Source organism: Ambystoma mexicanum, chromosome 7q (genome assembly GCF_040938575.1).
Source record: "Ambystoma mexicanum isolate Mex_15411 chromosome 7q, UKY_AmexF1_1, whole genome shotgun sequence".
NCBI lineage: Eukaryota > Metazoa > Chordata > Amphibia > Caudata > Ambystomatidae > Ambystoma > Ambystoma mexicanum.
In genome coordinates this window covers 540,678,174-540,691,965 of record NC_090941.1, presented here as the reverse complement: position 1 = coordinate 540,691,965, position 13,792 = coordinate 540,678,174, and positions in this window count along the sequence as shown.

The following is a 13,792-nucleotide window of genomic DNA, read 5'->3' as shown; positions in this document are numbered from 1 at the left end:
CTACATTTGTCTTGGAAAGATATGGGTCAACAGCCTATTTTATGGCTTGCAAGTTAGAAGGCAGGATTGTGTATCCCATAGTAGTACCGTGTGTGGTGGCAGTATTGGTTGAGGAAGATGAGATAGATGAAGACAGCCTACTACTTCCGGAGAAAGGAACAACCTTTCTCAGAGCATCTCAGTGGTCGGATTTGGTGTGGCAGTGCCTATGTAAAAGCAAGAAAATATCGAGGCTGAGTACCACAAAAGGAAATACACCAAACATGGGCTATGAAGATTCACAGATCTTTACTACTGCGCAGTTACAAAGAAACATAGATCTGATACAGATAGCTATCTGGCTCTCGACACCCCGCAATGAGTACCAGCCCGTCAGAGTGAGGAGAGAGAGCCCTCGACATCTAAACATTCACATTTTTATGCATTTCCTATAATATTGTCCAGCCCCTCTACAGGTTAATAATCTGCATTCTAGAGTTCGTGCCGAGTTCACATATAGCTCATAAAATAATATACACATGGATTACATAGGTTTGTGTTTCCAACAAGTTACAATGGCGAAGTGTATGTCTGGGTTTAGCAGTAAGCCTTAGTACATATCCCTTCACAATGTAGTTCTGCCAGTGTCCACGCTCAACATTTACATAACATTGTCCTCGATGTGTACTCGTGGATGAGGCTTTTTAGTGCAGATAATCCTAGGACAAGTCATGCTTGGAGCAAGGTCTCATTACCTAGTCTAAACAGTCGGCCCTCAGACAGTCTAACCATTAACAAAAGGTCAGGAAGGCTTGGTTGCAAGTTAGAAACACAGTCCACCATTTTAGAACAGAGAATCACATACGAACAGAAATCAAAATGGCAGATGATTCTACAATGGCGGCGAAGTCGATCTAAAATCAGAACTTTGCAACGCGGTTTTCTTCTCAGAGCGACTAGGCTATGGCCAATATAAATCAGAATGAGGCACGATATGATTTCCCGTTTAACAAACACTCCTTTTGGCCTAAGCCAAGCGCTAAACTACAACTAGTCACTTTACGAGTAACTCCACGTCTCAATGTCCATACAACCTGAATCACAATCATCAGAGATATGAATTACCATAAGGTCTGTAACAGAAATTTCCTTCAACATAAATTCGTTGGTCATTCTTTCCGGTGCGCGTACCTTTTGTCCTAACGTTCCCATAGTTTGTGCACAACATCTGCCTAACATTGAACATATGGCAGGAAGACATTGTATACAGCAACAGCAGAACAACAGAGTACCCAGAATAATCGATAAGACTGAAAATAGCTTCCATCCCCAAGATCGTAAGAAGTCCCAGAACCAAGCGCCAAGATCCCAATTTCCCTCGGGAACGTGCACTTCTGAACTAAGGACGTGCAGATTTTGTATAGCCTTAAAGCTGGTTGGGGAGGAATCTGGTACGAAAACGCAACAAGCGGACCCCACTAATTTGCATACTCTACCACGCTTAGCCAGGATGACATCTGACGCCATCCGGTTCTGTAGTGCCACTAACCTTATTGCTTTTTGTTCTAGAGTCATGTTATAGAGTATGTCAGTGGTCCAATTGATGGTTCTCTCCAGTACTCTCGCTAGTCTCCCGATATCCTCGGAGTTCAGTATTTGCCCCCAAAAAGGTACAAAGGATTTCGCTACATCACCCAGAACTTGTGACGAAGTATCGCCATTCTCATGCCACCTTGGACGAGCCCTAGAGATTTCTGTGGTACTAGCTTTTTTTTTTAAAGTATTTTATTGGCATTTATATGAATACAACACAACCATCAAACGGTAACACAGCAAACAAACTAAAACAAATTAACTAACTAACTGCCACAGTCTTCATAGGTGAATATATTGTTTGTAATTGTGGCAGCGGGCGAGGGGATGGCGTACGGCACTCCCAAGTTCACGGGGACTTGTTCATCAGGTTGACCATTATTGGGGTAAGTCACAAGCAAGTCTCTAGTGAGGGTGAAAGCTCAGGGGGGTTTGTGGTCTGAGGCAAATTGGATGTCACGCACCAGGGCCTTCCATGAGTCTAGGGTGTTGTTGGAGTCATCATCGTTTGAGCGGGTTCCATCCTGCCAGGCCCTAGTTTCTGCCTCCGTCCACTTTTCCAGGTCCATAAGCCAACGTCCGTGCCTTGGGCCCCTTGGGGATTTCCATGCCATTGCAATGGAACGTTTTGCAAGGATGCAGGCTAGGTCCATCAGTTTGACCAGGTGTTTGTGTTTGCTAGGCCTGGGATGAGCTCCCAACAGGCATTCCTTAGGGTTCCACTCATATCTCGTGAGTCCCGCTGCGGAGCAGGTACGTTCCACCATGGACCAGAAATTTGCTGTTTTGGTTCAAGTCCAAAACATATGGACCATGTCCGCTTTGTCATTTCCGCACCAGGGGCAGTTCGGCGATGCATGTTTGTTGAAAGTTGCAACTCTGAGTGGGGTCATGTATGTCCTGTACAGTACGTTCAATTGAACCTGTTTAAATCTAATGTTCCTCGACACCTCCTTGGGGTATAGTAGTATCCGCTCCCATTCACTGTCGGTTAGCGCGGTCCCTAGTTCGGATTCCCATTTCTGTCTCAGGGACGCGCTTTTCGGGTTGGGTCTATCATTTAGTTTGTTGTACAAGCGGGAGACCGGTTTCCAACCGTCTGCTAGATCGTACATCTCCTGGAGGAGGGGGTCCGGCGGGGGTTCTTCTGGCCAGTCAGGCCACTGTGCCTTTGCTGTCCGCTTGAGGCGGTGGAACTGGGTGTTCGAGATGCCTTCGTTGGCCTGTATCGATTCGAGCTCTCTGAACATGCCGTCTTCAAACAGATCTCCCCATGTATAGATTCCAGCTCTCTCCCACCTCCTGGCTGTCGCCAAGTCCGCCTGAGATTTGCACACATCCACCAGGATGGGATTATTGGGATTATAGGGGTGTTGCAGTTGTCGAAGGAAGCCAATTCTAGCCCATACCTGCCTGCCCAGGTTGACAATCATGGGGACTCCAGAAGTTTGTTTCGTCGGGTTCCAAAGCATTTCTTTGGGGAACAGTTTGGGAGTCGAATGTCACAGGAGCCCTACTTCTGCTGAGAGGTCGTGTGTGGCTAAGCTGCGCGGCTAGGTAATACCTTTGCAAATCGGGTAGTTGTATCCCACCTTCTTTGTATGGAAGCGTGAGTGTGGGTAGGGAGATCTTGTGTCTAGACGACCCCCATATAAAGTCCTTGATCAAAGAGTCCAATTTTTTGAAGAAAGGAGGTCTGATGTAGAAGCATACGTTCGTGAAGTGGTATAAGAGACGGGGGAGAACTATCATCTTGACTATTGCCGCTCTACCCATAACTGCCAATGGTAACTTCGACCAGAAGTTCATAGATTTACGGAGGGCTCTTACTGCTTTTTCGGTGTTATGATCGTGCGTGAGCGCTGGGGTATGGCACACCTCAATTCCCAGGTATTTGAACTGCTCTGGTTGCCATTGTATCCCGACATCTGGGAGGTTGGGCGCATCTAGACCCCTGAGTCTGGCCAGTGGAAACGCACACGACTTTAGTTTGCTGAATGTTATTCCAGAGTATTGAGCGTAGTTGTCGAGGATGTCCAATGCGACTTGTGCATTGAGCCGGGGATTGTTCAGATATAGGAGGACGTCGTCTGCATACATGGATATTATGGCGTAATCGCTGCCCAGCCCAATGCCCGCTTCGAAGTGTTGTGTCCTGAAATAAGCAGCCACTGGCTCCAGGCCCAGTATGTATAACATTGGGGATAGCGGGCATCCCTGCCGCGTGCCCCGCTGTATCGGCCAGGCTTCGGACAATATCTTGCCAGTCTTCACTCTCGCTGTCGGTGTGTTATACAGTACCTCGACCCACTTTACAAAGCTCTCGCCAAAGCCCAATTCTTTTAGCACTTCGATCAGCCACTCCCAGTAGATTGAATCGAAGGCCTTTATGGCATCCAAGGAGAGCACCGCTAGGTCCTCGTCCCGATCATAGGTCTCTGCCATGATGTGTTGGAGCCTCCTCAGGTTCGCGGTGGTATTGCGTCCTGGCACAAAGCCATTCTGGTCCCCATGGATCAAGGTTCCAATCACCCTCGCCAGTCTCTTGGCCAGGATTGTCGTCAGGATCTTGCAGTCGTAGTTTAGCATGGCAATCGGGCGGTATGATTCGCAGTTATTGGCGGGTTTGTTGGGTTTGAGTATAGGGATGATAATCGTCTCTTTCATGGTGTTGGGTAAGTTTCCGTTTTCGTATGCCTCCATATACACCTTGTGGAGGGTCGGGGCAAGGGTCGCTTCGTAGGCTTTGTAAAATTCAGGCGGGAGCCCATCGCTTCCTGGGGTTTTGCAGGTGGTCAGCGATTTAATCGCGTCTGTCACGTCCTCTATAGTGATTTCCGCATCCAGTAACTCTCTTTGGGCTTCCGTCAGTCTTGGGAGCTCAATCTCGGCCAGTGTGGCCTTTATGTCGTCCACTGGTATTTTGGTATCGTGGGCGTACAATCTGGAGTAGAAGGCCGCAAAAGCTGAGTTGATGTCTAGCTGCATCCGGTGAGTTATCCCCCTCTCATCGGTTATTTCGGTTGGGAGATGTCTTGGGAACTCGCGCCTACATAGCCAGGCCAACATTCTACCAGGCTTATCCGCTTCTTTGTGAGCTCTGGCCGTGTAGGTCGCGTAGTCAAGTTTGGACAGTCTGTTCCAGGCCAAAAGGCACTCCTCCCGGGTGCTCTTTAATTCTATTTCAACGTCCAGCTTAGTATTGATTCCGGATTCCAGGTGGGTGATCTTGTTCTCCAGTTCCTCCAGTTCTAGTCTAAGGAGCTTACGAATACCACCGGCTCCTGATATTGCTTCACCCCTTGTCACAACCTTCATGGCCTCCCATAGTGTGTTCCAGCTTGACACTGAGCCTGTGTTAATGTCTAGGTATTCCTCGAGTTTGGTGCCAAGTTCCTCCCTAAATGCGTGGTCTGTGAGTGCTGCGGGTGGCATTCTCCATAGGGGGATAGGCGGTCTGGGACCTCTCGGGGCCCATTGCATGATCCGTGGTGAGTGATCGGATATGGTTCTGCCTAGGTAGTGTGTGTCATCCACTTGTTGAGCCAGCTCACGATCTATGAACAGGTAGTCTATCCTCGTGTGGAGTTTGTGCAGGGCGGAGTAATAGGAGTAGCACCTCTCGGTGCGATGTTGTTCCCTCCAGATGTCCACCAGGTCGAGCTGTTCTATTGCAGTGTTTAGCGCTTTGGATGCAGGGCTGTTCGAGAGGCGGGGGGGGGTCTGATCTGTCCACAGCGCCGTTTCTGATGGAATTGAAGTCGCCACCCCATATGAAGGCGCCCTCTCTCCGAGGAATCATTTTGGCACTGAGCATTGAGAGGTGTGAGGGTATTCCATGTTGTGGAAAGTATGAGTTCACCAGGCAGATTGGCATGGATTCGATGGTACCCCATAATATTAGGTATCTGCCCTCTTTATCTGCTTCGTAGCCCAATAGGTGGAAGGGCACAGTCGGACTCACCCACGTGAACACTCCTCTGGCGAATTTGGAGTATGGGGCTCCTTTCCCCATACCTCCCCATCTATCAGATAATTTAGCCGTGGTTTCTTCCGTGAGGTGGGTTTCTTGAAGCATCGCTATTGACACCTTTTTCCTACGCAAGTAGGAGTGGATCCGGTTCCTTCTCAGATACGTGCCCAGGCCCCTCACATTCCACGTCATTACCTTAAGTTGGAGCGCCATTGGGCCTGCGTCTTGGTTTCATCTTCCCTGCCGCCCCTGTCTCCTAGTGGTGTGGCTTTCCCTCTAGGTTCTGGTGTTTTCTCTTCCGCCTGCCCCAAGGGCCTCCGGCCCCATATTTCTTTTCCGCTGATATTCTGAAGACTGTGGTGTGAACAAAAACAATTAACAAAACTATAACTGGTGCGCCCAGCAACAACGGGGTCTTGCTGGTGCTCAGGCGCTCTCGCACCGTCAGGACCCATCCGGGTGTCGGGCACGAGGGGGATCGGTCAGGCAACGGGCCTGACCTGTGCTGTTCGTGGGAGGCGGGGCCCTGTGCCTGGCGTGGGCCGAGCGAGGGCCGTATCATCCTTGCTAACTGTTGGGTGATTTTACCTTCTCTTAAGTCGTTCACGTTACGTCCAAGTTTATGAGTCACGGTATCTTCGATGTCTCAGGCTCGGGGGGTTCAACAATTTTCAGTAGGTTGAGGGTCATTATCTGCAGCTAAATTGTTGTCTTCTAGCCACATGTTTGCGGCTGCCGGGGATTCCAAGAAAATCGCCATGCCCTTGTGGATCACTTTCAGTCTAGAGGGGTATAGTAACATATACTTCAGGTTCAGTTGCCTGAGTCGGGCCTTAATCGGCACAAATGAGTTCCTTTCCCGCTGGACTTTCTGGGTGTAGTCGGGGTAGATCGTAATCTTCGAGCTCCCACGTTCGATGGGGCCCTCCTCTCTGGAGTGCCGGAGGATGATCTCTCTGTCCTGGAAGTTAAGGACTTTGGCAATTATAGGGCGAGGATGTGAGCCTGGCGGGGGTCTCTTCTGTAGCGATCTGTGCGCCCTTTCAATCGAAAATCCGTGCGTCAGCTTTCCGGCGCCCACCTCCTGCTGTATCAAGGATTCTATATAGGCCGTCGGGTTCGGGCCTTCAATTCCCTCCGGTACCCCCAGTATTCTGATGTTGGCGCGTCTGGCTCGGCCCTTGGCCTCCTCAGCCCTGGCCTCGAGTGTGAGCACCTTCCGTTCTAAGTCCAGCACCTTGGCCTTCAGCTCCGTTGTATCTCCCGACGTCTCCTTTATGGTTGATTCGGCGGAGGTTACTCTTTCTGTCAGATTACGGGCATCCTGGCGCATGAGTTGTAGCTCGGATTTGAACTCTCCGATTCTAGAATCTATAAATGCGCGCAGTGATGCAATTGCCTCCAACACTTGGGCTTGGTTTTCGGGAGGGTCTGCCGGATTTGTTCGGGGAGGTTCGGGAGTAGAAGCGCATGGCTGCGGAGGAGCTTTAGCGGACACATACGTGTCCATGGGGGTTGCCTTCGTCTTGTTCCTGGCCGCCATGATGGGCGTCACTCGGTCGTGTGGAGGCGAATGACGGCGGGCGAGGTTGGGGAGCTTATGGTTCTGAAAGCAGGGTGATCCGATTCGGGCAGAGTTAGTGGTCAAGTTCTCGGGGGAATATACAATGGCACATGTTCAAATAGTTTATGCCCTCGCCCAGCGCTCTCCTCACCTCCGCCTTCCTCGGCTGACGATGGCAGGGGTCCCCCGCATCGGGGGTCGGGGCGGCCCGACTCGGTGCTGTAGTCCAAGGCCCGGACCCGGTCGGGAGCCCCCAGTTGGCTCCCCGCTGCAGAGGCAGAGGTTCTTCTTCCCCTCGGTAGCAGTTTACAAGTCGGTTTCACTGCGAAAGCGGCTGGCGTTCTCCAGCGACATCAGCTTCGAAAGATGGCCGCCATCTTAGGTCCCGCCATGGGGGGGACCTTTATCGGGAAGAATCCGTGGGTTTGGAGGTCCAGGTCCAGGGGAGGACCACAGCAGCGTATTCAGGGTCGGTTCCCCTTCCCTTGGGGTCGTTTCTTTCCGTCTCAGGTGCAATTTTAGGCAGGCAAAAGGATCAGGATACAGCGATTCGGCCGGAGCACGGCGACTCAGCTTCCACTCGCCATGAGCTCCAGGCCACGCCCCCGTGGTACTAGCTATAAATACCCCTGGCAACAGAATTCCTAAATAACAGGTTCCCTGCCAATCCCTAGGTAGCCATGGGAAAGCTTCATTACCGCAAACAAAGTAAACAGGTTCGCCTACATACAAAGGTCTGTCCTCCCTTGAAATCACCCATTGACTGAGTACCATTCCTCTGTATGCAGAAAGAAACTGAGTCGGGCTATGGTTAACAGTGCAGGAAGGTGGCGTGGCATCCCTATTGCCTATAGGAGCCCTCTTGAAAGAGATCAGAGACTTAAAGGTCGAGACAGTCTATCAGAAGGCCTAATGGAAGCAACATTAAGCTTGCTTCTATTTGCGAAAAGTGAGCATCCCAGGGGCATTAGAACTCGTCTTTCAAACTCGTTCAAATTTGTTCCATCAAAGTTCCCTGAGATATCATCATTCCATCGTCCAAAGAATAGTGCCCTTAGAGAAGCATAACATGCAGTAGTCAGAGGCAAAGGATGAATATACCAGCCCAACCCTTTGTATCCATGTTGTGGTAAATGAGAGCAGACCCAACAGTTAGACCTGTTAAAAATGGCATGTGTTGCATTCATTATAAGCAATAGTGTGTTATTGTGGTAACTCTGTCTGTGTTGAGAGTCTCTAGGAGATAGAGTGTGCAAATGCACGAAAGGTGTAGGTACAGTAGGTACATTTTTAGTGGGCAAAAGTGTTTCGAGCGGACGTATTTCTTCCATGTACCAAAATCCTAAAGCAATTACTATTGTGAAACCCGTTAACATGATTACAAGAAAACAACACGTTTTAAAAGACCATGTATTCGATCGTCCATTGTCTTTGCTGGCCACACAGTCACTTATTTGTTCCGTACGGGTAGGGGCGATAGCAGGCATTGCTCCTTTGAAACGAAAGCACCTTAGTTAATTTGCTGGTGATCTCCAGATCACGTGTTTTCTTAGTCTTTCCCTATCCCTAGCCAACAACTTTCCTTTGTATGCAAAAGACAGGACAAAGGACAAGCCATATGATGATTTTCCTGTTGGCACAGCCAAACCGTGCAGTAAGTCTAGCTCCATGGACGCAGATTGTACCTTGTGATTCCTGGTACAGTGTGATCTGCGAACAGCGTGTCGTTGCTTCCTGATGGAAGTGATGAATTTGCAACAGAACCTAACAACAGTGAAAAAGGATCTGCAGGAGAGTGTAGAGATGAAGCAGCTGTTTCCCCAGGCCCCACAGGCTCAGGGAGTATCTCCAAAACACTCTCAGTACTGCTCAATGCTGAGTTGATCGTTGGGAGCCGAGCGAGTATGTTTCTGCGTATCTTCTTTATCGTGTGGAAAAGGGAAGGGTATCCTCTTGACATGTGATGCATGTATCCAGTGCCTCTTACCCTCCACCCGAATCGCCATCTGTGTGGCCAGGAGGACCTGGTGTGTCCCTCTCCACCGCGGTGCGAGACAGGATGCTCGTTCGAATGCCTTAACGAGCATTCATTGCCCAGGTCGGATACTATGACCTGGCCCCTCGTACTTTGCTGGGAGGGCTTCTCGCGCCCGTTGGTAAATCAAATACAAAATCAAATACAGATTTTTAGTTAACCGGTCACAATAATCAGAAAGAAGCACATGCTCAATGCCCCTCAGAGCCCTGGGTTTTGGGAGGTTCCAAATGTTAGCTGGCCTACCCATGACCACCTCATATGGGGAGAGCCCAGTCTTAGTCTGTGGGGTGGTGCGCATTGACAGTAACACTATCGGTAAGGCATCCGGCAATTTCAAATTGGTGCCGGCACAAGTCTTAGTGAGCTTGTTCTTCAAAATTCCATTGTATCACTCTCCCAATCCAGCACTCTGAGCATGTCTAGCCGAATGGAACTCTTTATCGATCTGTAATCCCGTGCATATCTGCAAAAATACAGGAGCGATTAAATGTGGACCATTGTCCGACCAGATGACCCTTGGCAAACCAAACCTGGGAAAATATTCCTTAAGCATGGTTTTCGCCATTGTCATTGCTGTGGCATCTTTTATAGGAAAGGCTTGAACCCATTTACTAAAGGCGCAAATAACAACCAAAACAAACTTAAAATTGTTACAATGCTCCATTTCAATAAAATCAAAGTGGATCACTTCAAAGGGGACAGAAGGTGGACCAAAACCACCCCTTGGTGTCGATGTGCCCTTCCCCATATTGTGCTGTAGACAGATCATGCAACTTTGGACAAAACGCTCAGTTGTTTTCGAGATGTTATCGTTCACCCAGACATTTTCTAACATTTTGCAAATCTTCCTTGCACAGATGTGGGTGGGCCCATGAGCCATTGTGACCATCATAGTAATGTACGCATCTGGCAGCATCCATTTTCCCTTTAACTTATCCACCCAACACCCATCATCATCCAACCTCGCCAATCCCTCAGCCCATTGCTTAGTTTCTTCTAAAGTGGCATCGACTTGGATATTCTTTACAGATTCAATACCTTCATCTATGGTACAAACATGTGTGGCTTCCCTTGTAGTGTATATATCTGAATAGAGATCAGTAGCAGTGTGTTTGGCTATCTGGTCAGCGAAAGCGTTCCCTTTTCCTACATCATTTATGATTTTCTGATGCGCTGCGCATTTCATGATCACTAACTGAGTGGGAAGTGCAAGCGCTGAAAGTAACCGCACTATCAAGGAGCCATATTGAATCTTTGTTCCATGTGAGGTCAAGAAACCTCGTTCTGCCCAAAGTCTACCGAAGTTGTGAACTACCCCAAAAGCATACTGACTATCAGTATATATGTTTACTCTAAGCCCTTCGGAAAGTTCACAAGCTCGAGTCAAAGCAATAAGCTCTGCGACCTGCGCAGAGTTATGCAAAATTCTTTTGGTTTCCACAATTGTGCTTAGTGTGGTGATGGCATAAGCAGCCATGGATGTACCATCCGGAAGTTTGAAACAGGAGCCATAGCAAAACAGCTCCCCTTGTGGGTCGTTCAAAGGTGTATCTTTCAGATCGATCCTGCCTTTAGTCTCTTGTTCTGTGGTGTAAATGCAGTCATGTGACATTTCTTCACTGCAAGCAGTACCTTGTGGGAAAGGTAATAGTTCAGCCGGATTCAATACACAACACCTCTTGATTTGTATATGCAGTGCAAACAAGATCAATTCCTATCTCGTTAATCGTGCAGAGGTGAGGTATTGTGTTTGTGTTCTATTTAATAGAACATCTACAGAGTGAGGTACCAACAAGGTTAAAGCATGGCCTAGGACCATACCCTCGCTCTGTTTTACAGACGCAGCACTGACAGCTCTCAGACATCTCGGCAAAGCGCATGCAACAGGATCAAGGGTGGAAGAAAAGTAACCACACGGCCTATTCTTCCCTCCATGTTCCTGCGTTAATATAGCCAAAGCACATCCATCATGTTCATGCACATACAACTCGAAGGCCTTTTCATAATTTGGTGTGCCCAAAACTGGTGCTGAACACAGTGCAGTCTTGAGCAGATCAAAAGCTTTCTGGTGTTCCAAGTTCCACGGCAATGGCAAAGAAATGCCCTTCTTTGTCAAAGCCAACATTGGTTTAATCACTAGTGAGAAGTTTGGGATCCGCTGCCTACAGTAAGAAGCCATTCCTATCAAGGCTCTGACTTCCTTCTGTGTATTTGGGACAGACATGTTTAGAAATGATTTTAATACATTCAGGCGTCAACCTCCTTCCCTCCTTTGACAGGAGATAGCCTAAATAGGCGACCTCCTGTCGACAATATTGACATTTTTTCAGTGAAGCTTTATGTCAATGTTTTGCTAGGTGAATAAGCAATAACACAGTGCCCTCCTTACAGGCACTTTCTGAATCAGCAGCTAAAAGAAGATCATCTACATATTGAAGCAATGTACAAGTGGTAGGCAACTCGAGTGTATCAAGCTGCTCTTTCAAAGCCCTACTATAAATGCTCAGACTTTCCGTGTATCCTTGAGGCGCACGGGTGAATGTAAATGAGCGTCCCCCTAACGTGAAGGCGAACAGGTATCTGCTATCCTTGTGTATAGGAATGCTTAAGATCTGTGACACTAAAATGAGTAGCAGAAGCTGAAATCATAGTTAATAACGTTGTTACATCAGGCACAATAGAAAATTGTGGAGCAACAATCTTATTAATAGCGCGTAAATCAATTATGAAATGAAAAGGAATTGCAATACCTCCTTTCTTATACACAGGCAAAATCGGACTATTGCACAAACTACCTGCAATTTCTTCAATTACCCCACGGTGTACAAAATCAGAAACTATACACTTCAAAGCTTGCTCACCATCAACCGAAATCTTATACTGAGGAATATGTGTTAACTTTACTCCTTGTTTCAAAATTATTTTAACAGGCTCAATCTGTAGAACACCAACATCGTTGTCATCAATCGCCCATAAACACTCCGGAACATCACTTAATTCCGGCGGCAAAGGTCTAGTCAGGAACTATGAGGCAGAAAGTTGCTGTGGTGAAATCGTCAAACGCACTCCATCCGAAGAACAATGAATTACCGCATTTAATTCCTTCAACATATTCAACCCCAACAAATGTTCTCCACAGTTCGTTGTCAAAAGAAACGTACAGTGGTCTGTGAATGGGCCCAGTGTAATCAGTACCGGCGAGGAAACCAGACTAACCACTGGTGTACCAGAAAACCCTACAGAAACATTGGTTTGCCCTGACAGTGGAATGTTTGGAACCCGTGGATGGTCAATGGAACACTTCTGTGCTCCTGTATCTATCAAGAATAGATGTTTCCTATTTCCCACTATCATTTCAACGTAGGGACCTTTCTGATTAATGGGAATAGGCGTTGGTTCCAAACCCTGCTCCGGGCAATCCTAGTGAAACAATATATCGTCAAAGGGAAGATCTTCAGAGAGGTATGCAGTAGAAGGATGATATAAAATGTTTCTATTATCCACACTCGGTACTTGATTGTCTTGTGAAAAAGGCTGTGAATTCTGAGAAAACTGGCTTCTACCATGACACCCTGATCAGATTGTTCACCCTTCTCCATGCACTGTCTAGCCCATGCAGTCAAATTGCGCTTTCTCTCTTTAGACACAGTATTGCGAGTTACAATCTTTGATTCCACTCCCTTATCAACTACAAGCGGAACAGAACCACTTGGAATAGAAAGGGTAGAAGAATCTTGTACAATCGGTAACAAAGGTACTTTCCCTGGTGCAGAAGACAAATCTACCAGACCCGTAACAGTAGGAAAAGGCGGAAGTACAGGTGGAGGAGCAGCGATAGGAGGAGGAACAAAAACCGGAGGAAGAGGAGCAATAGGAGAAGCAGGAATTACTACGGGAGGTGGAGCAACAGCAGGAAGAGGTAAAGCAACAGGAAAAGGAACATACGGAGGTGGCGCAGTGGCACCAGGCCTTCGTTCATTTAGAAGCTTGTCAATTAGCTTGTCAATTAATTCATCAGACACATGAAAATCTTTAGACGGATATATTTTCTGGATACAAGTTGAAAAACCCTATCCATATTTCTAACTGACTCTGACTGTTTACTTTGATCATACAATAATGCTTTCTCAGAGTTGGACATATGTCGGCACGCATGTTTCTCTCTACTTTTAAGTTGCTGCATAGCTTCCTTCTTCCAATTTTGTAATACATCAAATGCTAAAGGCCTCGCTTTTTTCTTTAACAATATAGATTCTAAATATTATATACGAGGAATCTCAAAGCTACCATTGATTGGCCACTGAAGTTTGGAAGCATGTCTAGTTTGTCTGTGCCAAATATCATTAAACACTATACTACCAATGCCGTGCTTACAGTACATAGTACATGCCAGCGACCCCTCCTGTGGTGCCGGATGGCCAAATTCCAAAGATTGTCTGTCTCTGCGGAATAATGCCCTGAAACAGGCAGACAATTTCTCAGGCATATCAGATTCCTGGTGTTACCTGGTCAATAATTGTGCTTGCGAGTACAATACTCCAAAATCAAATTATCAGGATACTTAAGAATCGGGTCACGACTCACCTGATCAAAGAACTCAAGGAGGTCTGATCAGATTACAAAGGACAAAAAAGGACCCTCGTGG